At 45.3% G+C, this 27775-nt stretch overlaps 2 long non-coding RNA genes across 3 annotated transcripts in view; one reads left to right on the top strand and one right to left on the bottom strand.

Moving 5' to 3' along the window:
• LOC105728561 (uncharacterized) overlaps positions 1-27775 on the top strand; it is a 183804-nt gene that overhangs the window by 104930 nt on the left and 51099 nt on the right. The gene's annotated exons all lie outside the window — the stretch shown is intronic.
• LOC105728560 (uncharacterized) lies at positions 4545-14939 on the bottom strand. Of its 2 annotated transcripts, none has more exons than XR_010343770.1 (4): positions 14721-14939; positions 8912-9878; positions 7479-7857; positions 4545-4755 (listed from the first exon to the last, which is right to left on the bottom strand). It is a non-coding gene; the product is annotated as an uncharacterized LOC105728560 (long non-coding RNA). The 2 variants fall into 2 exon arrangements; XR_010343769.1 differs by having other exon boundaries at positions 8912-9856.

The following is a 27775-nucleotide window of genomic DNA, read 5'->3' as shown; positions in this document are numbered from 1 at the left end:
GGAGAGCTTGCATTGTAGCTTGCACTGTAGAAGGCAGGGATCAAATAAATTGTTACACAGTAATTATTTAATAATAATCGGAGCAAAGTAGACAAAAGAGAATTCAGGGTCTTATGAGAGTGTAAACCAGGAGACAGAATGCCTTCTGTGTGGTCTGAGATGGCTTCTTTAGGGAAAGATTTATTTCAGAAGAGACCTGAAGGGAGGCATAGGGGCAGGTCAGGTAAAGAGAGGGAACAAGGCACCCACCTGTCTCACGCAGACAGACAGATCACAGCAAGCTCTACTTTCAAAGAACTTACATTGTAGTTTGAGAGACAAGAAATGTATAGAAATAGCAATAATGCCAGTTAGTCAACACTGACAGCTGGTAAGAGTGAGCACGTGCTGTGGTCAGTGCCTTCTGTGCACTATCTCACTTAATCTAATATCACAACAGGCTTAGAAACCGCTGCTCAGCAAGTGTCTGGGCAGGACTTGAACTTGTGTGAGCACCTGAAGCTCATGCTTTTTACCACTGTGTGCTTCTCCCTCTGGAGTGGTTGCTCAGTGACTGGCCGGCTTAGCTCAGGGGCTCAGTGACTACCAGAGTGTAGAAGAAAGATCATTTGCTTTAGGGTTGATCTTTCTCTGCCTTGCTAGTGAGTCACTGAATCTCCCTGGACCTCAGTTCATCATTAAAATGAGAGCATTTGGCAGATCAGAGCTTTTCAAAATGTTTTAATGTGGTGGAATAGTTTTTAAAATGTAATGAAATATATAAAGCAGAGAGGAGTGGTTAGTACTCTGGTGAGAAAGACCAAACCTCACCACTGCCTTTAGCAGTATCTGGGGACCCTCTGGGGCGCCTGGCATATCCTAAATGCTCAAAAAACTACTAGAGCAGCTAGGGTTAATTTCAGTCCCCAAGGAGGCTGAGTGTTACCAGTATTATGATTAGCTGTGGCTCTTTGAGGATAATTTTGGACTCCTTTCGTATCCTTTGTGGTAGGTAGAAAAGTGTCCCCACCCCACGTCCACTTTTTTTTTTTTTGAGATGGAGTCTTATACTGTCGCCTGGGCTGGAGTGCGGTGGCGTGATCTTGGCTCACTGCAACCTCCGCCTCCTGGATTTAAGCGATTCTCCTGCCTCATCCTCTTGAATAGCTGGGATTACAGGTGCCCACCACCATGCCCTGCTAATTTTTTGTATTTTTAGTAGAGACAGGGTTTCACTATGTTGGCCAGGCTGATCTCGAACTCCTGACCTTGTGATCTAGCCGCCTTGGCCTCCCAAAGTGCTAGGATTACACATATTTTAATCCTTAAACTTGTAAATATATTACCTTACATGACAAAATAAATTTTTTTTTTTTTTTTGAGACAGAGTCTCACTCTGTTGCCCAGGCTGAAGTGCAGTGGTACAATCCCAGTTCACTGCAACCTTCCCTTCCTGGGTTGTGCCTCAGCCTCCCGAGTAGCTGGGATTACAGGCATGCACTACCATGCCTGGCTAATTTTTGTATTTTTAGTAGAGATGGGGTTTCACCATGTTGGCCAGGCTGCTCTCAAACTCGTGGCCTCAAGCGATTTGCCCTCCTTGGCCTCCCAAAGTGCTGGGATTACAGGCATGAGCCATCGTGCTCGGCCAACAAAAAGGATTTTGAAGGTAAAATAAAGTTAAGGATCTTGAGTTAGAGGGATATACAGCATTATCTGGTGGGCCCAGGGTTATCTTAAGGGTCCTTTGAAGTGGGACAAGTGAGTCAGAGAAGGAGATTCAATGATGGAAGCAGAGGTCAGAGAGAGAGAGATGTGAGGAGGTTATCTAGATTTGAAGATGGAGAAAGGAACCTACCAGACAAGGAATGTGGGCTGCCTCAAGGAAAAGACAAGAAAATGGATTGTTCCTTAGCACCTCCAGAAGGAACGGAGCTCTGCTGGTACCTTGATTTTGCCCTGTAAGACTAATTTTGGACTTCTGACCTCTAGAACTGTAAGATCATAAATCTGAGTTTAAAAAATTTTTAATTATATTGTTATTATTTCTAGAGACAGGATGTTGCTCTGTTGCCCAGGCTGGAGTGCAGGGGTGAGATCACAGCTCACTGCAGCCTTGAACTCCTGGGCTCAAGCAATCCTCCCACCTCAGCCTTAGCCTCCAGAGTAGCTGAGACTACAGGTGTGCACCACCATACCTGGCTAAATTTGGGTTTTTAAAAGCCAGCAAGTTATGGGAGTTTGTTACAGCAGCAATGGGAAACTCACATGCCATTGAGTTAAGAATCTGCCCTATACCACACGTCACTTGTGTCCCTACTAATAACCAGATCATCAATTGTTGCTGCTCCTCATTGAGGGCCGCCATGTCCAGCCACTGTGCTTAGTATTTTACTTCTCTGCTTTCATCTGACTTTCTAAATAGCCCTGTGAGCAGAGCCTGTCCTGTTCATTTAGGAAAAAGGAGGAGACCGGGGCTCTGAGAGGTGGCATCATCAGTTCAAGGTCACACAGGTAGAAAGCATGTGTGTGGCCGGGGCAGGACTTTGACAAATCCAAGTGGATACGGCTCTTAAACCATCACTTTGTTCTTCTGCTTTCAGAAGACATTATTTCCAGAGCGGGGCTAGGAAGGCATTCAGACCCCGAGCTTGCCAACAGTGCCTCCTGCAGAGTCACACTCTGAACCCATCCTGGCTGGTGTAGGACACTGATGTATGTGGAAAGAAAGTGAAGTTTTTGCACCATGTTTAATTTCATCTGAGCTTCCTCAGGAAGCTCAATTTTCTTCCCTAAAAATGGAGAGAAACAAACCTCCCCACTGCTCTTTAAATTTCTTCAGGAACAATTACTGAATCCTTGTCTGTTCAACATGCAGAATTCCCTATTTGAAAGGAAGAACAGGGAGAACAGAATGACTGCGCCTAGCTGGAGCACAAAACCAGGCTTACTAGGCAATGGAGCAAACGGATCTGGCTCATGCGAGTGTGGGGTCTTGCTGTGTGAATATTCGTGGAGTTTGGAAGATTAGCGATAGAGCAAACAGATAGAATTAAAACATACTAAAAACAAAAGTCACTGTGCCCCTTTCAAATGTACCTCGGTTGTTTCTTTTGGTAAGTGGGATTTAATATAATTCTTAACATTTGCTGATGGTTTCTAATTACCAAATCATAGATGCTCATTTTAGGAATTTTGGAAAATACAAAAAAGGATCAAGGAGGACAGTCACCTTACATCCTGGCAGCCAGACCAAATTGTGGTCAACATGGCATTTCTTTGCCCTATGGAAGGAGCCTTCATGATTTAGGCCAATCCCCTCCCAGCTGATGGAAACAGGTCCAGGTTAAGGAGCTGTTTGGTGTCAGATCTCAAAGTAGAAAGCAGGAGTCTCTGGTTTTAATAATCTCTTCCTTTCTTCTTGCTGCTCTTCCGGAACCCTTAAAAAAAATAATCTCTTGAAGAAACTCCCTTGAGATTAACTTCTGCCTTTTGGGGCTCCAGGAGAACGCCAGCTATTTTCCGTTAGGGGAATTTGAGACTCCAGGTCTGAACCACGTTGCTTCTTTCCTTGTCATCTTCCTCTTTCCCTTCCTTTTCTTTCTCTTCCTCTTCCTTCCCTTCCTTCTAACGGAAGTACACTGTACACAGTGCCTCTTAAATTTAACGATACACTGGGGCATGTCATTACATGCCAGCAAAAGTAATTGTATATTATGACATCTTTTTTTGTTGTTTTTTTTTTGAGACAGGGTCTCACTGTCTGTCACTCCAGGCTGGAGTGCAGTGGTGCAGTCACAACTCACAGCAGCTTTGAATTCCTAGGCTCAAGCGATCCTCTCATCTCAGCCTCCCAAGTAGCTGGGACTACAGCCACGCACCACTATGCCTGGTTAGTTTTTAAATTTTGTTGTGGTGACATGGTCTTGCTAGGTTGTCCAGTCTGGTTTCAAACTCCTGACCTCAAGCAGTCTGCCCACCTTGGCCTCGCAAAACTTTGGAATGACAGGTGTGAGCCACTGCACCCTATTACGTTATTTTTGATGACTGTATCTCCTGGCATGTTACACCAGGATTTATATAACATATATAATCCCCTTTTACAATCCCCTTCAGGTGGACATTTAGGTTGCCTCCAGTCTGCCACCATTATTTTTTAAAGTACTTTGATTAACATCCTTGCAGCTAATTCCTCACTGAGATACATTTTTGGAAGAGGTCTTGCTAGTCAAAGGATCTGCCCATTTAGAAGGTTTTGATGCTCACCTACAGGCATACTTTCTAAAAGAAGGCACGAAGTATTGTGATTTTATTACCCAGAGCCAGAAAAATTTTCAGGGTTTGGACATAGCTGTTGGCTGCTGTTCCATCATGCTGACCTGCCATGGCCTTATCCCAAGCAGATGCTGCTACAAAGGTCAGCCCCCTGAATCCCGTCATTACCCTGCCAAGTCCCTGCTGCTGGGCCAAGGGGCTCCTGGAGCCAAATCCTTCTCAACAGACAGGAACCAAAACGCCGTTAGTTCCCAACCTTGAACAATTAATCATATACAGAGAAACCTAGGCCTGGGGAAAATGGTTTATTTACAGCTCGATACTTCTTTCAGCCCCAGGTACATTTTGCAATTGTGTTTCATCTTCTGTTCTCACACCTGGACTCATTTCTAAACACCATCTGAATCATGAGCAGGAGGTCAAGTGCAGCACACTGGATTTATCCTGGTTGAGAAGTTCACGGGCTGGGTTGGCTTTGCTTTTGTAGCCTTGACTTTATGGCTGGGGGGAAGGAGAAAAGCCCATGAGAGGTGAACTGTGAAACGCTTTACCTACCCACACCCAGGCCCGTGGAAAGTCCTGTCAAGCAGTCAGCCTCGAGCAGCAAAGTGCCCAGACTTCAAATTAGCAGAGAGATGCTGGTTACACATGGAAGGAGGACTTTCTCTGGCTTGAGATCACAGGTGAGACTGGTAGAGTTTCCGTAGAAAGCTCCCCCACCTTCTAATCAAACAATCAATTAATTCAACTAGTATCTATGGAATGTGTATGAGTCAGGCACTGTCTAAGCATTGGAATGCGGTGTTTGGGCCGAATGAGTAGCTGGGACTACAGGTGCAAGCCACACTTGGCTCACGCCTGTAATCCCAGCACTTCGGGAGTCTGAGGAGGGCGGATCACTTGAGGTCAGGAGTTGGAGACCAGCTTGGCCAACATGGTGAAATCCCATCTCTACTAAAAATATGAAACTTAGCCGAGTGTGGTGGTGCATGCCTGTAGTCCCAGCTACTTGGGAGGCAGATTCTGGGCAGGAGAATCGCTCCGGGAGGTGGAGGCTGCAGTAAGCCAGGATTGCACCACTGCACTCCCGCCTGGACCACAAAAACAAGAAAATTTATTTTTTATCTAAAAAAAAATGCAGTGGTGGTCTATGTATTCCCCTGGGAAGCAGACTCTAAGGCAGACATTCCCACACAGTGGGTTTATGAAGGAGAGCTCTTGGACATCTGTGGGTGGAAGGGACTGAAGCACAGTTGGGTGGGGAAGAATGTTGAGCTGTGATGTCATCTAAGTGGGGGCCTCACCCAACCCCTCTAGGGAGTTCTGAAACGGAGTCATCCTTTAGGACAGACCATACCAACCAGTCACAGAATGTGGGGATCCCTGGGAAGTAACTGTGGGTGAAACAGCTCTCCTCAGTGGAGGCAATCCCTGTAGGGTACTGGGGGCTGAGGGCAGCACACTCAGCAGTTGGGGGAACGAGTCATTGTCCTGAATGAGGACCTGGGTGGTGTGTCACTGAGTCCAACACAGCCCTCATGGAACTCATAGTGTAGTGAGTACTGAGTGTCTTGGTTTGAGTTCACTCCAAAGCAGGACCTGAGACAGCGGCTTGGCTGTAGATAGTGTATTCAGGAGGTGATCCCAGAGAGCGGGAATGAGAGAAGAGGGAGAAAGAGGCAGGGAAGGACAAAGAGAAAATAGAGAGTGTATTGTTGACCAAGTCAATGCTGTGGGACTGAGAAGAATCCATTCAGAATGGTCCCCCTGAAGGATGTGAGGTGAGGTATGTATCCACTGACTTCTATGCCCCATAGTTCGAGGGTTACCCTTGGGGTCTAAGCTCCTTTGCATTTATAGAATGCACCTGTGAAGGATGTTCCTGTAGCTTTGAAGCAGAAAACCAGAGAATTAAAGGGACATCTGATGTGGGAAGTTGCCAGCAGACCTGGGCACTGTCCCCACAGATGAGGCTGAAATTAGAGGCAGGTCATGTGGCACAGGTCCTCATTTCTTTAGGACAGATGAAGTCTGCAGCAGAACTAATGAGGAAATTAATCCTCATTAGTAAGACCTTTAAGTGGGTATCTCTTCTGACCCCATCCCTTGGTAAACCCCCACTTTTTTTTTTAAGAGCCAGGGTCTCACTATGTTGCCCAGGCTGGTCTTGAACCCCTAAGCTCAAGTGATCCTCCCATCTTGGCCTCCCAAACTGCTGGAATTACAGGTGTGAGTCATAGCACCCAGCCAAGTAACCATTTAATGTAGATGATTACTTTAAAAAATTACATCCTCTCCTCTTAAAACCAACTAACCCTAAAACCAATAAACAAACCAATGTATATTATGCTAAGTTTCAGACATTGTTCTCAAACTGACTGACTAACCAACCAATTAACTAATATATATTATATTGTCAGGCATTGACTAAAACTAACTTACCAATCAACCAACTAATAACTAATCAACTAGCTAATATGTATTTTACTAAGGTACAGACATTGTTCTCAAACTAACTGACTAACCAACCAATTAACTACTATGTATTATGCTCTCAGGCATTTTACTAAAACTAACCAATCAACTAACAACCAATAGACTAACTAATGTGTGTTACACTAAGTTCCAGACATTGTTCTACAACTAACTGGCTAGCTAACCAACTAACCATCTTTGATCTCTGCCTCTTCACGGGTTCTCTGTTTGCCTATAATCTTGTTCATCTATACATACCTGAAAAAGAAGAAAAGAAAGACTCTTTCCTCGAACTTCCTCCACTTTCTGGCTACCTTATTCCTATTCTTTTCTTTTTCTTCTTCCTTTTTTTTTTTTTTTTTTTTTGAGACAGAGTCTCACTCTGTCACCCAGGCTGGAGTGCAGTGGCACGATATCGGCTCACTGCAACCTCCATCTCCTGAGTTCAAGTGATTCTCCTGCCTCAGCCTTCTGAGTAGCTGGGATTATAAGCATATGCCACCATGCCCGGCTCTTTTTTTTTTTTTTTTTTTTTTTTGTATTTTTAATAGAGACAGGATTTCACCATGTTGGCCTGGCTGGTCTTGAACCCTTGACCTCAGGTGAGCCACTTGCCTCAGCCTCCCAAAGTGCTGGGATTACAGGCATGAGCCACCATGTCTGGCCCTTCTTTTTCTTCTTCAACAAATATTTGCGGCCTCGATCTCACTGCCCAGGCAACTCTAACTCAGACAAATTTGCTTCCATACCTTTCCACGCCCATGTTCTGTTGAATCCAAAGTTTCAAAGGCCACCGAAGATCTTGCACTCACAATTCTCCATTCTTCTTGTCCTCATTTCTAAGTTTTCTTCACTTCTGTAGTGTGTTCCATTTTCTCTTTTTCAAAATTCTTCCTTTCCCTAGTTTTCATGACACTGTCCTCCTCTCTCTATAGCCTTATTATTTTTTCCAGACTTCATCTTTCTTCCAAGAGCAAGTGCTCTTCAAGGTCTAATGCTTATACCTCTCTTTGCTGGGTAGAGTGGTAGTTCTCAAGCCTGGCTGTATCTTAGAGACACCTGGGGTGTTCAAAAACGGCTGAAGCTCACGGAGAATTTTGAGGACTGAGAAACTACTCTGTTATGACACTGTAACGATAGATACATGTTATTACATCCTTGTTGAAGCCATAGAATGTACAACATAACCAGGAGACTTAGGGTGATAATGATGTGTCAATGTTGATTCACCCACTGTAACAGTGTACCACCCTGGTGGGAGGCTGTGTGTTTCAGGGACAGGGGATGGATAGGAACTCTTTACACTTCCTGCTCAATTTTGCTGTGAACCTGAATTAGCTCTTTAAAAAAGCCTAAGGACTGGGCGTGGTGGTTCATGCCTATAATCCCAGCACTTTGGGAGGCTGAGGCGGGTGGATTATGAGGTCAGGAGATCAAGACCATTCTGGCTAACATGGTGAAACCCTGTCTCTACTAAAAATACAAAAAATTAGCTGGTTGTGGTGTCAGGCACCTGTAGTCCCAGCTACTCAGGAGTCTGAGGCAGGAGAATCACTTGAACCCGGGAGGCGGAGGTTGCAGTGAGCTGAGATCACACCACTGCACTCCAGCTTGGATGAGAGAGTGAGACTCTGTCTCAGAAAAAAAAAAAAAAGTCTAAAAAGCTGGGTGTCGTGGTGTGTGTTTGTAGTCTCAGCAACTTGGGAGGCTGAGGTGGAAGGAAGATTGCTTGAGCCCAGGAGTTTGAGACCAGCCTGGATAACATAGTGAGACTTCATCGAAAAGAAAAGAAAGTAAGAAAGAAAGAAGGAAAGGAAGGAAGGGAGGGAGGAAGGAAAGAAAGGGAAGGAAAGGAAGAAAAATGAAGGAAGAAAAAGAATCTATTAATTAAAAACTGCTGATGCCCAAGCTATCCCCAGAGATTCTGACTTAGCTGGCTCAGGGTGGAGCCAGGGCATCGGTGTTTTTTTAGAAGCCCTCTGGTATATTTTAAGGGGCACCCAGGGTTGGGAAATACTGGGCAACTCTTTCTCCCTGAGAGTCTTTGCTCTCTTTTAAGCTTCACGGATCGCTTTTAAGCAGGAAACTCCCAAATTTAACTTTCCAACTCTGCCCTTTTTCAGGGTTCTCAGGTTTATAACCTCCGCTTTTATGGATATGTCAGAGATCATACCAAACTCACCATCTCTTCATTTTCCCAAATTCCTTTTCAAGACATCCCTGTTTCTGCTCAGCGCCTCCTTTATCAGCTTGGATATTCGGATTTTAGAAGCCTCAGAATCCCAGCATCAAGGATTCTTGGAGTTCACATCTCTGACCTCTTCCTGAAAGCTGGAGTCCCCTCATACTCCCCCCCGCCTCTGTTTGGATCTTTCTAGCCACGAAGCTCAGTCCTTGGCAAAGATCCTCTTCTTTTCAAGAACACCTTTTTGTTTTTCTTATTGCACAGCTAGTTCATGTGAATTATAGAAAAAAAACGCTGAAAAATATAGAAAAGCATAAAGGAGAAAATAAAAACCACCTACAATACCATCCCCTGCCAGCTATTATTAGTGTTTTGGTGTATAAAAATAGATGTAAAAAAGAAACAGGTTAAATCGTGACATGCTTTTAATGTCATTTTTTCACTGAATGTGACATCGTGAATATTCCCCCATCATACTCTTCCAAATCATTTCAAATAGTTTTTATTTTAAAAATAATTTAGTCTACGAAAGTAGTACATGTTCATTGTGCAAAAGTCAAACAAGGAGAAGCAGGGAACTCCTCCTTCTCCCTCCCCGACTCACGTTTTTCTTGTAGGGGGAAAGAATTTGGTATTTCAAAGAAAGCATTTGTTGGCATACTTTATGCTTATTTTCTGGGTTGACTTTTTTAAATGGAATTATATAATCTTTGCAGAGCTCGAAGCGTCTAGAGGTGTCAAGCTGGTTGTTTGGGGCTATTCCGTCCCCTTCCATCACCGCCTCCCCGGGGCTAACCACTCTTAATTCCAACATGCTTTGGAATTATGGCAAAGGCAGTATTTCTTTTTAAGGGCAGTTCTGATGGTTGGAAAGCTCTTCTTTATGTTGTGTTGAAACTGCTTCTTGTCCTTTCCTCTTGGCTCCAGACTTTCTTTATGGAGCTAGTGAAAAACAAAACCAAACCTATAAAACAAACAAGCAAAGCAAAACAAAAACAAAACCCATACAGACAACTGTTTGTCGAATTTGACATATCCCCCCTTCCTCCCCCAACTGAGATCTGATCTTTGGCTGCCTTCAGAGGGAGAAATCAGGTCAAGAACATGACTGTGCAGCCAGACCCCCTGGGTTCCTTGGACAAATTTCTTTTTTTTTTTTTTTTGAGATGGAGTTTCACTCTTGTTGCCCAGGCTGGAGTACAATGGTGCCATCTCGGCTCACCACAACCTTTGCCTCCCGGGTTCAAATGATTCTCCTGCCTCAGCCTCCTGAGTAGCGGGGGTACAGGCATGTGCCACCACACCTGGCTAATTTTGTACTTTTAGTAGAGATGGAGTTTTACCATGTTGGTCAGGCTAGTCTTGAACTCCTGACCTCAGGTGATCTGACCACCTTGGCCTCCCAAAGCACTGGGATTACAGGTGTGAGCCACCATGCTTGGCCCAAATTTCTTAATCCTCTCTGTGAGCCTCAGTTTCCTAATCTGTGAAATGGGAATAACAACAGTACCTACCCACAGTGTTACTGTGGGGATTAAACAAGTAATATGGCTGGGCGCGGTGGCTCATGACTGTAATCCCAGCACTTTGGGAGGCCGAGGCAGGTGGATCACCTGAGGTCAGGAGTTAAAGACCAGCCTGGCCAACATGGTGAAACTCCTGTCTCTACTAAAAATACAAAAATTAGCCAGGTGTGGTGGCATGTGCCTGTAATCCCAGCTACTGAAGAGGCTGAGATTGGAGAATTGTTTGAACTCAGGAGGTGGAGGTTGTAGGGAGCTGAGATCATGCCACTTCTCTCCAACCTGGGCAACAGAGCAAGACTCAAGTCTAAAAAAACAAAACCAAAAACAAGTAATACATATGAAGCCTTTAGACCAGACCTGGCATTTGCTGCCATCAGGTATCCAAAGGGTCTGGATTCTCCACGGAGAAGGGAAGGTGGCAAGGTTGTCAGGTTCTGAGATTCTCACCTGGAAAACTCACCAGAATGCAGGGACCCTGAATTTGTTTCTGTCTTCGGTTTAGAACTTATTTCAGTGATTGGGGGTACATGTCTGCCTGTGGCTGGAGGGCCCCAAAACTGAAATTGTGAAAGTCATGGGAAGAACACTGGGAACAGACAGGGTGAGGAGAGGCAGCTGGAGTTGGGGGACGTGGAGAGAGGGTGACAGAATCAAGCGATTTCCGACCTGACGGCTGCTGGCCCCAAGCCTTAAGCAGCTGGGTGAAGTTGGATAAGCTGTTGAAGCCTCATTTTCTCACCTGCAGAATGGGTTCAATAATGGGTGATGAGGAATAACGTGCCTTTGCCTTAAAATTATTCAGCTCTCACTTGGCGACCACCCACCTTCCTTCCAGCCTCATGATGTAGGAGTTAAAAAGAAATTATTAAGGCAATAGTGAGAGTAAGAGGGTCCTCAATAAGGTTTTCCTTTTAATAAAAAGCATCCCTCAAATAATTTCTTTTCCAACAAAAAGCAGCCTGTAAAATCGAGCTGCAGATAAAGTAAGCAAGCTGGAAGCCTGCACAGGTGAGTGCCGGCAGCTGTGCCAATACGAAGAGGCTACCTGGGGGCCAGGCACATTCAACATGGCGGCTCCCTCTTCCCTTTTGTATGTCAACCACGTGTACAGTAAGGAACAGACAACATGGCGCTGGCCAGGTAGAAACTCCATTTGCAAAATAAAAGATTAGAGTGGGGCGGCCAGCTTCTTCGCATGCTATGTAAATACACATCTGGTCCAACCAATCTCTGGGCCCCATGTAAATCAGATACCACCTCCTCATGCCATTCTATAAAACCCCATGTACCTCGCCATGGAACTGGAAGACCCACTCAGGCTCCCTCTTTCTCTGCAGGAGGGAGAGCTATCTTCTTTTTCTCTTTCTTTCACCTATTAAGCCTCTGCTCTAAAATTCACTTCTTGTGTGTGTCCGCGTCTTCAATTTCCCTGGCATGAGGCAACAAACCTTGGGTATTTACCCCAGACAATGATGCCACTTCACTCATAACAACTCCATGAGGCACATTCTAAAGATGAGGACACTAAAGCACAGAGGGGTGGGTCACTTTCTCAAATCCAAGCACTCAAAAAGTGCAGGGATGGGATTGGAATGTAAGTGGGTCCCACAGTTGGGATTTTTTTTTTTTTTTTTAATTTGAGATAGAGTCTCTGTCACCCAGGCTAGAGTGCAATGATGCAATCTCTGCTCATTGCAACCTGTGTCTCCCGGGTTCAAGCGATTCTCGTGCCTCCGCCTCCCTAGTAGCTGGGATTCCAGGCATACGCCACCACACCAGGCTAATTTTTGTATTTTAGTACAGACAGGGTTTCACCATGTTGGCCAGGCTGGTCTCAAACTCCTGATCTCAAGTGCTCTGCCCGCCTCAGCCTCTCAAAGTGCTGGGATTACAGGCGTGAGCCACTGCGCCCGGCCCAGAGTTGGGATCTTACTGACTTTTAGGCTGACTAAATAAATAATAATAAGCCTACGATTTACTGAGCTGCTTTTTTGGTGCTGCTTGTCTCTGTTAATCTGCACAACAGCTCTGATTCAATGCCTGGGCCCTGGACAGTCACCTGGTAGGTGTGCACAGACTCTTCCCTCGGGTGAGGGCCTGCTTTGTTTTAGAGCAGGGGGAGTCCACACATCTGCCTGCATGTTAGGTTCACGCAGGGGCCTTGTCAAAAGTAACAATGCCAGGTCCCACACCAGTTTCTGATTCCATCACTCTGGGATGGAAGCCCCGCATGGGGAGTTTTTAAAAGCACCCTGGATGATTCCAGGTTGCAGGTAGAGTTGAGAACCTTGGCTTAGAGAGGTTTTACACCCCTCCAGGCATGATTCTCAACCTCGTCTGCAGGCTGCATGTTAGAATTATCTGGGAACTTGCAGATTCTGAGCTCATTGGTTTGAGAGGGGAGTTGAGCATTGGCCTTACTCACTGAGCTAATTAATGCCTACTGGACCTTACTAAGTGACAAGCACTACATTAACTCATTGAATCCTGGACTGACCAAATCATTCTGGTTTGCTACAGATTTTCTGCTCAAAGACCTTAGGTCAGATGTGGGCACGCCTGGATGGTTGGTCAACCTACTGAATCCCTCCCGAAACTTACATTTCATCTTGATCTCACTTGCTTATTTCATGACAAATCTCTGAGGAAAGTTCTACCGTTAAACCTGTGTTGTTGACTGGGCTCGATGGCTTGTGCCTGTCATCCTAGTGCTCTGGGAGGCTGAAGGGGGAGGATCACCTGAGGCCAGGTGTTTGAGGCTGCAAGGAGCTGTGATCGCGCCACTGCACTCCAGCCTGGGTGACAGTGTGAGACCCTGTCTCAAAGCAAAACAAAACCCCAAACCCATGCTGCAGATGAAGAACTGAGGCACACAAAGTATTGGTCACACAGTTAGTAAAGGGTGGTTACAAAATACTTCCATAACCAGGATTTCATTTCCTATCAAGGCAATCTGCAAGAGGAGGAGGGATTGTTTTGGTCCCCATTTTACAGACAGCGAGAGTGAGGTTCAGGGAGGTTAATGACTTCTCAGGGTCAGTGGCCACTGTATTAGTTGGGAAATCTGATCTGACTCCCGGCTCATGGCATGACTTCTGTTAGGCTGCGGGGGAGGACAAAAAGTTGTCCCCTTGCAGAGGCTTGAGGATCATGGGCTTTGACATGCTCTGCATCCGTCAGCAGAACTTAGGCCTCCCGGCTTTCCTTCCTTCGAGAGCTGAGAGTCTTACTTCAACCCTTTCCTCCCGGGTGATGCGGGGTTCGTGTGTTAGAAAAGGCCAAGTTGATTATTAGCAGTCGGGTGCTGTTCATTTAGAACACTGCCCTCGGGTCCTCAAGGTCAGCTCTATCGAGGACATACACTAAGGCATTGTCAGATTCCATAACAGCTTCTTGCCCTCGGGGGAACGATCTGGACAGGGCTGATCAGGCTGGTGAAATGTCATCCGAGGTGCGGAGTCACAGGGACATGTGGGTAGTCGTGCACAAAGGATTCTTTTAGCATAATCTGGTGTTTGGGGGATAGGTGTGGGGAGAGAAATGTGAACTATAGGTGGTCTGGTTTCTTAACTCAAGGCAGCTGGATTTCAAAAATTTTTTTTTTTTTTTAACTCCAGAAAAGTGACCAGCTGGGTGCTCCAGAGAGAAGGGAGGGGCCCTCTTTGCCCTGGAGCAGTTCTAAGGCCTGCTGTGCAGAAAGATTTGCATATTTGAAACATCAGTACGGGGACTCATTGCACGGGAGCTGACTTTAGGAGGTACAAGGACACACTTTAAAGTGTGAATCGTTCTGTACTTATAAGGAAGACAATGAGGAAAACGACATTATAACTATGCACTGAAACAGAAGTTCCACGAGGGTAGGGATTTCTTTTGTCTATTTTGTTCACGGTTATAAACCTTACACTAGGATAGCACTTGGCACATAGTAGGTGCCCAACAAATAAATGAATGAATCTCACAGCACGTGTGTGGTTGTAACAGATAATGGAATCTGAATTGAGATTTGTAAGGATGAACAGGATTAATTCAGGAAGAAATAAGTGAGATTAGTGGGGAGTGGAGGCGATCCAGGTGGGAAATGCAGCCTAAGCAAAGGCTAAGAGGCGGGATAAACAAGGCCGTGCAGTGTCAGCTAACACCTACTGCAAGCCGACCCTAGTGCCCTGCTACCACGAGGCCAAGCACTTTCACATATTAACTAATTAAAGCCTCATATTAACCCTTGTTACATCTTCCCTTTACAGATGGGGAAACTGAGGCCCAGAGTGGTGACATACCTTGCTCAAGGACAGGCTGTACCCATGACTTGGCTGTTTCTCAGAGTTCTGCAAGGCTGTGGGGTCTAAGACCCATGTGGGGGCTGGGGGCAGGTGGAGCCTGTGTCCCCGCCTGCCCAAAGTCCACTGCTGCCTCAGCTTGGGTGGCGAAGGCCTGGCGTTCCTTCTGCTCTCTGGCCCGCAGGAGCCTGATTTAACCTAGAAGCTGTTTTCACAGGTTTCCATTTTTAGCTCCCTGGACTGGAACGCAATGTTCAATGCACTGTAAACCTCCATGTCAGTTTGATTATACGAGAGGCGTGTGTGGGCTCCTGCTCTCTCGTTTCCGTGTCTAATAATAACACTCTGGATTCTCTCGCCTCTTTTCTTCCAAGGCCCTCAAAGCATTTCATATGCAATGTCCCATTTAAGCTTCCAGTTCCCCAGGGAGGCAGCTGGTGGCTATTATGTAGAAGGGCTTCTCTCCAAATGGAAAGGGGTAGAGTCACCTCTGTCTTAAACATGAGAAAAACGGAGTCCTGAGAGAGCAGAGAGATGTGTTAAAGTGAGATGGTGTTTCATGAATACCTACTATGTGCATCCTATCTTACCTGCCCTGCGACCTGCAGCTGTGAATTGTCATTTTTATTCTTTCTTTTCTTTTTTTTTTTTTTTTATGGCTAAGAAAGAAGGCCCAGAGAGACTGACTTATTCAAGGTCACATAGTTCATAAGTGATGAACTGTGGATTTGACCCTGGATTTACCACCAAGGTCTTTGGTTTTCTTTTGTATCATTAAATGAGATGTTCTAGAAATAGATGTTGAATCAGACCTTCATCCTCTTGGCTTCTAGGCCAAGCCAGCCCTTGTTCCTTTCCTTAGATCTTTACATGAGAAAATTATAAGGCCAGGCTTGGTGGCTCATACTTGTAACCCCAGCACTTTGGGAAGCCAAGGCAGCTGGATCACCTGAGAGTTCGAGACCAGCCTAGCCAACAGGTTGAAACCCCGTCTCTACAAAAATACAAAAATTTAGCCAGGCATGATGGCAGATGCCTGTAATTCAGGCTACTTGGGAGGCTGTGACAGGAGAATTGCTTAAACCCAGAAGGTACAGGTTGCAGTGAGCTGTGATTGTGCCATTGCATTCCAGCCTTGGTGACAGAGCAGGACTTCGTCTCAAACAAACAAAAAAAATCTTTACATGAGAAAATTACAGACTGAAAGGATTATTTCTCATCTGTCAATCATCAATCATCTCTCACCCTTTAAAAAATATTGAAAGTAAGAAACTACTTGTTTGCTTTCCCTTCCATCCCTATTATTCATTCATTCGTTCATTTGCCAAGTGTTTACTGCTCCCTATTCTGTGCTAGGTACTGTGGGCATGCCTGGGATGAAGACGGTGTTCCACTCAGGGTTTATTTTGTCCAGGGCCCTGCTAATGCCTGTGAAACAGGTGCCTTCACCTCTTTGAGCCCCAGTGTCTTTATCTGTAGAATGGGGATAATGTTCCTATTTCGGCCCAAGCACAGTGGCTCATGCACGCCTATAGTCCCAGCACTTTGGGAGGCTGAGGTGGGTGGATCACCTGAGGTCAGGAGTTCAAGACCAGCCTGACCAACATGGTGAAACTCTGTCTCTACTAAAAAAAAAAAAAAAAAAAAAAAAAAATTAATTGGGCATGGTGATGTGTGCCTGTAATCCCAGCTACTCGGGAGGCTGAGGCAGGAGAATCCCTTGAACCCAGGAGGTGGAGGTTGCAGTGAGCCAAGACTGCACCATTGCACTCTAGCCTGGCTGAGAAGCACGAAACTCTATCTCAAAAAAAAAAAAAGAAAGAAAAAATGTTTCTATTTCATAGGGTCATTGTGAGCTAAGGGTGTGTGGGGGCAGCAAAAATATTTGAGAGTGAAGGAATAGATCAACCCCCAGGGCAGAGGTGTGTGGCGGGGAAACCCAGTGGGAGACCCCGCAACTGCAGAGGTAAGGGCCTGAAGCCTCCGCCTGTTCCCATGTGAATATAGACTAGAAAAGAATTAGAGATATAGTCACATAGTTATTCCTACCTATAATAATAAATAATCACATAGTTACTCATATGGAATCACAGACATATATATACTCAATATAATCTTTTAATTTTACTACCGATTATTGGGTTTTGAAGCATGGAACTGAGGTGACATTGTAAACAAGGTGATTCTAAGGCAAGATGCTCTAAGCCCTTTGTCATGGTCACAGAGGGCTGCTGGAGGGCGCCTCGGCTGTGTGGCAGCGCCAGCGCTGGGACAGTGCCCGCTGTTTAGCCAGCTATGGAAGAAGACGTCCGAGATGTCTGAGATATCTCCTTCTTCGAGGGAGTTAGGAGAAAACTCCACTCCTCCAAGCTCTTGTGGTAGGCCTGACAGCTGTCAGGGAGGCCCACAGACATCTGGGGACTTAACTGTCTCTACGTGATGCTGCGCTTCAGCGGTCACATTCCATGTCTGCGCTCATGTTCTGTTTCCGCACCTGGTTCCTCTTTTTCTTAGAAGATAGAATCAGTAACATAAATCTTCATGTCTTTGTTCTTTCTTGACAAGTATGAGAAAAGTGCTGACGCATTAGGTTTTCTACTCTCCTTGGCTACTTGAAAGACCTGGGCCCCTATCTCCAAGACACGTGACTTACCTGACCCTATCACTGACCACCATTACCTCACCCTACCTACCCTGCCCCTTGCTTTGTAGTGTCCAGGCACCCGGGGCCACTGCCGGACTCCACACTTTGGTGGGCAGTGGACCTCTGGGCCCAGACTTTTTTCTCTTGATCTCTGTGTCTTGTGTCTTTTATTTCCACAGTTTCTCGTCTCTGCACCAGTAGAGAGGGGCTCACAGGACCCTGTAGAGCTGGACCCTACAGAGGTGAAGGCAGTGAGAGGAGAGATGGGGAGATGTTTTTGGGCAGGATATGCCCAGTTCAATGTTTTGGCATAGGCTTCTGAAGGTGACAATCTTTACTGTTAGACTGACCAATGGGTGGATAATTTCCATGTCTCACAGACTGGCTATCTTGGGGAGGTTGGAAAGTGAGTTGATTCAAATCAAAAAGCATTGATTGAGCACTTACCTGGTGTAGAGAGGCTGTGGAGACAGACATACCTGGATTTCAGTCCTCGCTCTGATGCATGACAACTGTGTGATGGAACAGCTGTTGCACCTCTCTGGACCTCCGTTTTTGCTTCTGTAAATGAGAAATAAAAATGTGTGCAGGGTTCTTGTGAGGATTAGAAATGATATACAGAAAGCACTTAGCACAGTGCCTGGCACCTGATGGTGCCCAGTCAATGGATGTTATTGCTATGCTGTATGGGATACTGACTGACTTTCTGAAGCATCAAAAAGCCTTGACATGGAAGGGGTAGGTCTTCAGGTATAGCTGGATCCAGGTGCTCATATGATGTCATAATGTGGTCTCTCTCTCTATACCTCTAAGCTGTGCTTTCATTCATGTTGGCTTCATTCCCAAGAAGGTCGTCTTCTCCTGGTGGCAAGATGGTACTCAGCAGCTCAAGACTCAGATGCTAACCACTAACCCAATGGAACAAGATCTTTTTCCCTCTAGTAATAGAGAAATTCAAAGATTTGGGTCCCGTTGGACCAATTTGGGTCATGTGCCCATCCTTGAACCAATCACTAAGGTCAAGGGTAGACAAAACAAATTGATTGGCCAGATCTGGGGTGTGTCCATCCCTCAAGCTGGAGGATGGGGTTATCAGCTTTAAACAGACCACAGGGACTAGGAGTGGGAGAGGGAAGTTTCTCCAAAGGAAAAACAGAACCTTCTTCTAGGTTCTGTTACTAGAAGAAATGGAGTGGTGCTGGACAGGTGTGTTAGGCTGGGTTCTCCCAGAGGCAGACTAGAGATGAGGATTTTTGTCCAAGTAATTTATTGATTGAGAAATATAGTGGCTCATGGCTGTAGTCCCAGCACTTTGGGAGGCTGAGGCAGGAGGCTTGCTTCACTTGAGTTCAGGAGTTCGAGGTTGCAGTGAGCCATGATCATGCCACTGCACTCCAACCTGGGTTGGAGTGAGACCTTGTCACACACACACAAAAAAAAAAAAAGAAAAAGAAAAAGAAAAAAGAAAAAAAATGCATATGGAAGAAACTATGGGAGTGGGGAGGCAGGATAAGGGGAGGAAGCCAAATAAGGGAATGATTTCGGGTGGAGTCCCAGCCTTAGCTTTGCAGTGAGCGTATGCCACACATCAGCATGCGTCCCACCTCCGGGCAAGGAAACTGGGTGTTTGTATCCAAGAAATGGTCATTGGTAATGGGCTTCCCTGGGTATATACACAAATTCCCAGGGACTCTTGGGTCTCTGAATAGGGGATGCAGCTCACTAGCTCAAGGACAGTGCTCTGAAGAAGGTCACAGGTACAAATTTTAGCAGCAAAGCACACAGAAGCTCTGGAGTGTATAGAAGTGGTCAAAGGAATCCCACGGGATCTGGATGGGGCTCCAGGAATGTCTCTGGAGAGGGGAAAATCACAGTCCACTGGAACAGAAGGAGATGAAGGAGGAGTGGAGGAACCAGTGAGGGGATGGGGCAGATGAGATGGCCTCTCATCCTTATCAGGTTGAGGAGGAGAAACCTAAAGGTGTAGCACAGCCCCTCCCTCCCTGTCCCTCCACCACACCACTACTAACAATACCTGTCATCACAGCGTCCCTTACAGTTCTCAGCAACATGCTGAGGCCTCACTGTATGGAAACAAGTGAGGAGGGGTTCAGCAAAGGGCACAGGCATCAGGGAAGCAGGAGGGGTTGCTGAGCCCCCTGTGAGATGGATGAGGTTCTGCGAGCTCCAGGTACCTGCCCATGCCAAGGCTGACCCTCCAGCAGCCGGAGGTCTGGAGGCTCGGCAGTCCCTCGGGCTCATTTAGCCCGTAATTGTCTCCTCCCTACCTACCTCTCACCCTTCCCGTGAATTCTCTATCAGGAGCAGTATCACCTTCTTCTACCAGCTTTCATCTGTCCCCATTTTACCCAAGCCATCTGGCATTGAAGCTTTCTGCAGAGAGAGCTGAGTGGCAGTGCAAAGGAAGCCAGTGAATGCATCAGGCCAAGTCAGCAGCTCCATCCTCGGTGTCATGGCCGCTTGCTCCGCTAATCATTTCGCGGGTAATGAGGTGGTTCAGGCCAGGGAAGGCAAAATAACAAGAGTCATTTTTTCTGAGCCCTTGCTCTGTGAGAAGTGCTCCAAAAGTGTTAGCTCACATGATAGGAACCAGCATACTAGGGCTCTTTTGGTTAAAAATAATAGAATCCCAAGCCAAAATGGCTCCAGGGAGAAAAGATGTTTTGGTTCATGAAATGGCAAGTCCAGTGGAATGAGGCACAGCTGGATCCAGGAGTTTAAATTGTGTTCCCAGGCTGGGAGTGGTGGCTCACGCCTGTAATCCTAGCACTTTGGGAGGCCGAGGCAGGTGGATCACTTGAGGTCAGGAATTTGAGACCAGCCTGGCCAACATGGAGAAACATGGTCTCTACTAAAAATACAAAAATTAATCAGGTGTGATGGCAGGTGCCTGTAATCCCAGCTACTTGAGAGGCTGAGGCAGGAGAATTGCTTGAACCCAGGAGGCAGAGGTTGCAGTGAACCGAGATCACACCACTGCACACCAGCCTGGGCGACAGAGTAAAACTCTGTCTCAGAAAAAAAAAAAAAAAAAAAAAAATCCCACGTCTAGTAAGTGGCAAGGTGGCGAATGGATAGCAGTTTAGTCTGATTTCAGAGGCTGAACTCTTGACCACCCCTCCAGGGTGCTGCTTTGATGAGACAAGATGTGGTTCTATTCTTGGGGTCTCCAAAGTACTGTGTCATTGCCTGTGTCAATAAGTAATGATCCATTTATTGGAAATGAGCCTTGGATCAGGAGTTGGGGGCATGGGTTCTACTTCTGGGCTGCCAGTTGTCAGATATGTGACTTTGGGCAAGAAATGTAACACTGGCACTCAGTTTCCTCATCTGTGTATAGAATGGCATTGCCTCTGTCTCACAGGGTAGCTAACTGGCTGTGAAGATGCCTCTGTATCTGATGTTCCTTTGTTTGGCATGACATTCCCTCCAGTCTGAGGGAATGCCACTCTGCCACTTCCTCATTCTCAGTGGGCCTCTGTCAATCTGCATCTGTAAATGAAAATAAATTTACATTTATTTTGTTTTATATTATTGTGTTTCTGTAAATAACACAAACTCCTAGCAGACCTCTTAACTTTTATGCCCCCTTTTCATGATTAGATCCTTCTCTTCCGACAAGAATATGTAGATTTTTTTCCTTTGGGGTAGCGCCACTCCTCCACTCCTCCATCCCCAGTCCACGTGTTTCAGATGAAGCTAACTCCACTCTCAGCTCCAGATGAAGGCACATGACTGAGGCTCATGTTCTACGTTTGTAAAGTGATCAACATAATCATGACTAACATTTATTGAGTAGAGTGTTTACCTTCAGAGAGACACTGTGCTAGTCTCTTTACCTATAGTGACTTCTGTGAACTCTGCACTGTTACCAGCCCCATATCACAGATGAGATGACTGAGGCCCAGCACACATTACATAACCATCCAGAGTTATGCACCTAAGCTCTCAGTTACCGCCTGGACCAAAGAGGGAACTTGAGCGCCAAACCTCTGCCACTCACCTCCTCCCCACTGGAAAACAGAGTGGGTTGCTCTACCATTGACTATATTTCACTTGGGTTTGATGTGTGTTCTTTTTAGTAAATGTTTTAAAAATTGTAAAACATACAAGTTGTAAAGCACATCTGACATTTTTCCTGCCCAACTTCCATACCCCCTTTCTCTGGCTGCAGAACCTCTAGTTTCTCTGGGTGAACCACCTGTCTGCATTCTCAGCCTTTGGCATTCTGAATGGACTGATCCCTCCTCCGTGGCCCGTTCGGATCTAGGAGATAAAATTAGTCAGACTCAGGTCTGACTCAATGGAGCACTCCTCCCTCCTTCTGGCTCTCAGTAATTGGTCCAGAAGTGAACATGTGATCCAAGTCCGGCCACCTCATCTAAAGGTATTAGGAAAGAGAAGCTCCTTTTGCACTGGAGAGTTCTGGGCTTGTGGAATATAAACTGTGGCTTGCTGGGGCCATCTTGTTGCCATGCTAGAGAAGCCTGTCGAGAAAGGAACCCCATACTAAGGATCACAGGCCTGAGACGTGAAGATGGACAGAATCCTGGTAAAATAGGTTGAGTTCCTGGATCCAGTCGTATCAGAAGCTAGTGCTACGATAGTAATTTCTGTTCTATGTGCCAATAAATTGTCTGTCTTGTTTAAGTCGCTTTAAGCTGGATTTTTCTGTCAGTTTCAGTAAAGTTGGGGGAGGAGTACTCTCGGCAAAGGAAGGAGACCTGGGTCTTGTCTGGTGTCAAATCGTGTAGGGTCTTGTAGTTGCTGGTGAGGAGTGTGGGCTTCTGCCATGAGGTAGGGACTTATGTCCCACCCATGAATATATACTTTCTTTCACACCCCTTCCCCTAATTGAGAATCAAGGATTGAGGTGAATGTGCTAGTTTTAGTAGACATTCTTCTGCTAAACTAAAAGGTAGTATGGTCAAGTGGTTAAGTGCCTGGACTTTGGATGGCCAATGAATTTCCTTATGTTCTAGTCCCAGCTTCAACTGCATAAAGTATTATCATACATTCACTCAACTAATATTTATTGAATGTCTACTATAGACTAGATGCAAATCTAGCCACTGGAGAATACTATTGTGAATGAAATTAACAAAATCTCCCCTCTTCCTTATGGGGATGTAAACTAAACAAATAAATAAAGTGTATAGTTATGCCAGGATAATGATAGATCCTACAGAGAAAATTAAAGCAATGTAGGGAGCAGGGAGTGTTAGGAAGGCATGGATGGTGGCAGTGGTGGAGGGTGGGTTGCATTTTAAGTAGGGTAGACAGAGATGGCCTCTCTGTGAAGGGGACATTTGAACAAAGAGCTGAAGGAAGTGACGCATTTGCCTTGGACACATTGTTTAACTTCTGTTAATCTTTCCGTGTTTCATTGAATCTAAGATGCTGTTGATAATTGTAAGATGTATGATTATATTTAGTCATTCAGAGAAAGAATATATGTAGCCAATTAAACTGACACAATGTCATCTTAAAATGTGTAACATTTATTTTATACTTATTGAAAGAGCTCCTTTACCAACCCAAATGCCCATCGATGATAGACTGGACAGGGAAAATGTGGCACACGTACACCATGGAATACTATGCAGCCATAAAAAAACGATGAGTTCGTGTCCTTTGTAGGGACATGGATGAAACTGGAAACCATCATTCTCAGCAAACTGACACAGGAACAGAAAATCAAACACCGCATGTTCTCACTCACAGGTGGGTGTTGAACAATGAGAACACATGGACACAGGGAGGGGAACATCACACACTGGGGTCTGTGGTGGGGGGACTAGGGGAGGGACAGTGGGAGGTAGGGAGTTGGGGAGGGATAACATGGGGAGAAATGCCAGATATAGGTGATGGGGATGGAGGCAGCAAACCACATTGCCATGTATGTACCTATGCAACAATCCTGCATGTTCTTTACGTGTACTCCAGAACTTAAAATGCAATTTTGTGTGTGTGTGTGTGTGTGTGTGTGTGTGTGTGTATAAGAAAATCAGTGTATCTGGGAGATACATGATCTATGTTTGTTGCAGTATTTTTACAATAGCTAAGATTTGGAAGCGACCTAAGTGTCCATCAACAGATGAACAGATGAAGAAAATGTGGTACATATGCACAATGGAGTACTACTCAGACATAGAATGAGATCCAGTCATCTGCACAACATGGATGGCACTGGAGGTTATTATGTGAAGTGAAATAAGCCAGGCACAGAAAGACAGACATTGCGTGTTCTCACTAGTTTGCCGGATGTAAAAATCAAAACAAAACAATTGAACTCATGGACACAGAGAGTGGAAGAAGGATGGTTACCAGAGACTGGGAAAAGTAGTGAGGGACTGAGCGGGAGGGTGGGATGGTTAACGGGTACAAAAATATACACTAGAAAGAGTGAGTAAGACCTACTATTTGATAGCACAATAGGGTGACTGTAGTCAGTAATAACTGTACATTTTAAAATAAAGAGTGTCATTGGGGAAAAAAAATAGAGACATTAGTGTATACCCTTCCCACTAATCTGAGTGTCTAAACAATAAACAAAAACCCAACAAATAAAAACTAGTTTCACTGGAAAGAAGAAGAAAGAGCTCCTTTAGACTTAGTTATAGTTAGTTGTTATGTATTATTCCTGCACATATGAAAAAGGAGAATATAAGAAAAAACAAATTGGTTAAGATATCCTTAAACCCATTGTGCATTTATTTAGACCCAGCTCTTTTGAGTAATTTGTGACTCAGTATCATGGATGTCCGTGCCTTTTCCCCCAACACAATATTATCCTCTGTGCCCGTAGTGTCTTTATACTGTGTCAGCTTAACTAAGTTGAAACTACATTTCCTAGAATTACTTTCCTTCTGTTATTCTGGACAAGGCTTGACTGCAAGAGAAATCTGGGTGAGAGCTGGACTGCTGAAGTGAAGCAGTGGCCGTGTGTATGTTCAGAAGGTTGGGTGTAGGGTCAGGTTGGGCGCAGGTAGGGTCAGGTGCCACTGCGGCTCACACACATCGTGGCCCTGCTGCTCAGCTGGATGGTGTGAGACAGCAGCCAGACCCACGGCTCCTCCAGCTGTTTCTGGATCTCCTCCTGTGCCAAATATGTGTTTAGTTCTGTGGTGAAGGCTTCCAGCTTCTCCTGGAGGTCACCTGTGTCACTAAAGTTGGAAGCTTGTAGGTGATGAGGGACAGATAGGGGTTTCTGTGCCTCTTCATGGGCCCCAGTTTGTCCTTGCTCTTTCCTGCATTATGTCCACTTTTCTTTGGGGATGACCTGCCCTGCTGTCCCCAAGTCTAGCACCAGATCCAGAAGCAAAACTATCTGTAAACTTAACCAGTTCCTGAAATTGCATGATAAAAATCCCTTTAATAATCAATTATTCTGCATCCCTCCTAATGGTTCTGCTCTTCTGATTGAATCCAAATCAACACAAATTTTGGTGCTTGGAGGTGGGGTGCTGCCCTAACAAAACCTAAAATATGTGGCAGTGGTTTTGAGACTGAATGATGAACAAAAGATAGGTCTTGAAGGATCTTAAGTAGGAGCCTGATGGCTTTGGGGGAGGTTGTTGGTCAGGGCTTAGAGAAGAATAAGGAAATGTTATTAAAAGCTGGAGGAAAGGGGACCCTTGTTCGTTCTGCAGTGGTGAAAGTTTAACACCAGTACTGCCTATCATGATGTGGAAAGCAGAAAATAAACCTAATGACCTAGTGGATTTAGCTAAGGAGAGTTCCAGGAAGAATGGCGAAAATGTCAACTGTCGCTTATAACTATGTATGGTAAGATCAAAGATACAGATACATGATTTTAAAAAGAATAGTTTATTTTTTAAGAAAAATTTGGAGGAAATACAAAGAAGCCAGGGCTTGCTGGGTTTACAGATGGCAAAGATCTTGCAAATTAAAAATAGCTTCAGGCCGAAGATCAAACCCAGGGTGGGCTTATAAGATCTTTTGTTGAGACCTTAGAAAGACTGGAGCACCTTCTGAAGAATCAGATGGCCCTTTGGTATCTTAAGAGTATGTCTTGTAAATCCTCTTTTGAACAACAGTGCATCTAAATCTCTTAAAGTTATTGCCACTTGGAGATCTCATAAGGAGCAAGAAAGGGAAAGATTTATCATGGAGATATTTGTAGTTGTTATTTTGTTCAATGGAGTGAGCCCCAATACGATTAATAGGAAACTCACAACACTTGAAAGATAATTATACTGATGGAAACACCATCAGTTTAGATTAAATGGGTCAGAGACAGCATAAAGCAAAAAGAAGTGTTTGAATCCCCAGACTACTATAGGCAGGAAGGAGGCTAAATAAACTACTCAGTTGCAAACACTAGATATTTCTTATGGAAAAAGGAGGATGGGCTTAGAAAGCAGAGCCAAGAGCCATGAAGAATCATTCCCAGGCAGTTGGATGGAGCCCTCATCAAGACACTGGCAACATATGCCCAATTGGGCTTCAGAACTGCTATGAACCATTGTGTGCTTCCCACTTCTCTCCTTGTAAACTGTCTAACGGTATGCCTGCCTCACCATTGTAGGTCGGGTTTGTTGGTGGGGGGATATATTGCCTCTTTTTAATTTAATTTAATTTTTCCAAATTTTAAGTGGCTGGTGGATACATTACTTCTTAAATTCACAGTTTTCTGCATTAAGAGAAGCACACTCAAGGAGCTGGACTTGTGGAATTTCAGCTGAGAAGCCTGACCTGCACTTGAACTTGATTTAGGCAAATGAATCCTGGAACAGCCTGATACTGTTCTAAATGATATTTACAGGGGTCCTGTGGGGTGGAAGTGAGTGTTTGTTCCATGTGGGTTGAATATGTAGGATTTGTGCCATGAGTGCAAACTATAGTGGTTTTAAACATGTCCACACATTCTTTCACTCTCCTGTGATCAAGAGACAAAGTCTGTATTTCCTGTCCTTCCATCTAGTTGGGTCCTTCTAACCATCTCGATGAACAGAATGCAGTGGAGGTGACACTGTGTGATTTCCAAGACTAGGCTAGGACAGAAAGCCAAGGCAGCGTCATTAACTCTGGGAGACTTCAGCCACCATGTAAGAAGTATGCTACCCTGGCTGGTTATGATGGCTCATGCCTGTAATCCCAGCACTTTGGGAGACCAGGCTGAGACAGATGGATCACTTGAAGCCAGGAGTTCAAGACCAGCCAGGCCAACATGGTGAAACCCTGGCTTTACTAAACTACAATAATTAGTTGGGTGTGGTGGTACATGCCTGTAATCCTAGCTACTTAGGAGGCTAAGGCAGGAGAATTGCTTGAACCCTGGGGGTGGAGCTTGCAGTGAGCGGAGATCATGCCACTGCACTCCAGCCTGGGTGACAGACTGTCTCAAAAAGAAAAAAAATATGCTACAATGCGAGGACCATGTAGAGAGACCAGATAAAGAAGAAATGTTCAAAGAGGCCCAGCTGTTCCAACACTCAGTTGACTGAGTCATCCCAGCCCAGGTGCTAGATGTATGAATAACGAGGCCTTTGAGATGACCCTGGTCTCAGTTACAATGATTGCCACTGTAAACGAGACCCAAGCACAAGCTTCCTGTCTGAACCTAGTTAACCCACAGAGTCAGGAGAGAAATAAATGATTGCTATTGTTTTAACTCACTGCTTGGGGGAGGTTTGTCATGCAGCAATAGATACCAGATCATGTTACCAAGAGCATTGGTGATGTAGCATTTCTTGAGAGAGGGTCCCCACTATTGACTCCAGGGCTTGCATCTAGCCTCTGACACCCAGTCTGCAAGTTTCAATGTCAGTGCTTCCTTCATCTTTCCAGAAAGTGTCAAAGGAAGGTTCTCTGAACAACAGCTGGGACTCATGGTCCTTGCCCATGTGGTCCTGACATGATTCGCTGCAGTGTTGAAACAGTGTCTGCTCAGGCCATAAGGAAAACCAATCAAGTTTGCTTCCCTGCAGGTGATATCCATTACATCCCAACCACCGTCTGATTTACATGACTATGGGATGCCACTGAGTCCAAGACCCACCCCAATATAATAAATGTAACAGATTGCAACATGGGATGATGATCTCAGCCATAAAGTGGGAATAGCAGTCTCTATCTGTGGTGTGGAGTTAGTCCCCAACACAGCCCAGCCCCAAGATAGACTATCAGTAAGCAGGGGCTGCCAGCACACAGGTATATTATTACATTAACTCTGCAGAAGGAGGTGGATGCAAGGTAGTGAGTCAGATGCCAGGCATAGAGACCCCTGGAAAAGGAAGCAAGAGCCAGAGCTGAGAGAGGAGGCCCGAGGAAACGGCTCAGCTAATGCAGTGCCAGGACCTCATGAAGAGCAATGCATTAGAAATGCCTTGGTTACTCGAGTGAAAAAATCAAATTAAACTTTGCA

The sequence above is a fragment of the Aotus nancymaae genome, unplaced genomic scaffold, assembly GCF_030222135.1.
Source record: "Aotus nancymaae isolate 86718 unplaced genomic scaffold, 86718_ANA_hifiasm-v0.15.2.pri h1tg000021l, whole genome shotgun sequence".
NCBI classification, from domain to species: Eukaryota; Metazoa; Chordata; class Mammalia; order Primates; family Aotidae; genus Aotus; species Aotus nancymaae.
The sequence above is the reverse complement of the archived record's forward strand: the minus strand, read 5'-3'. Positions and strand labels throughout refer to the sequence as shown.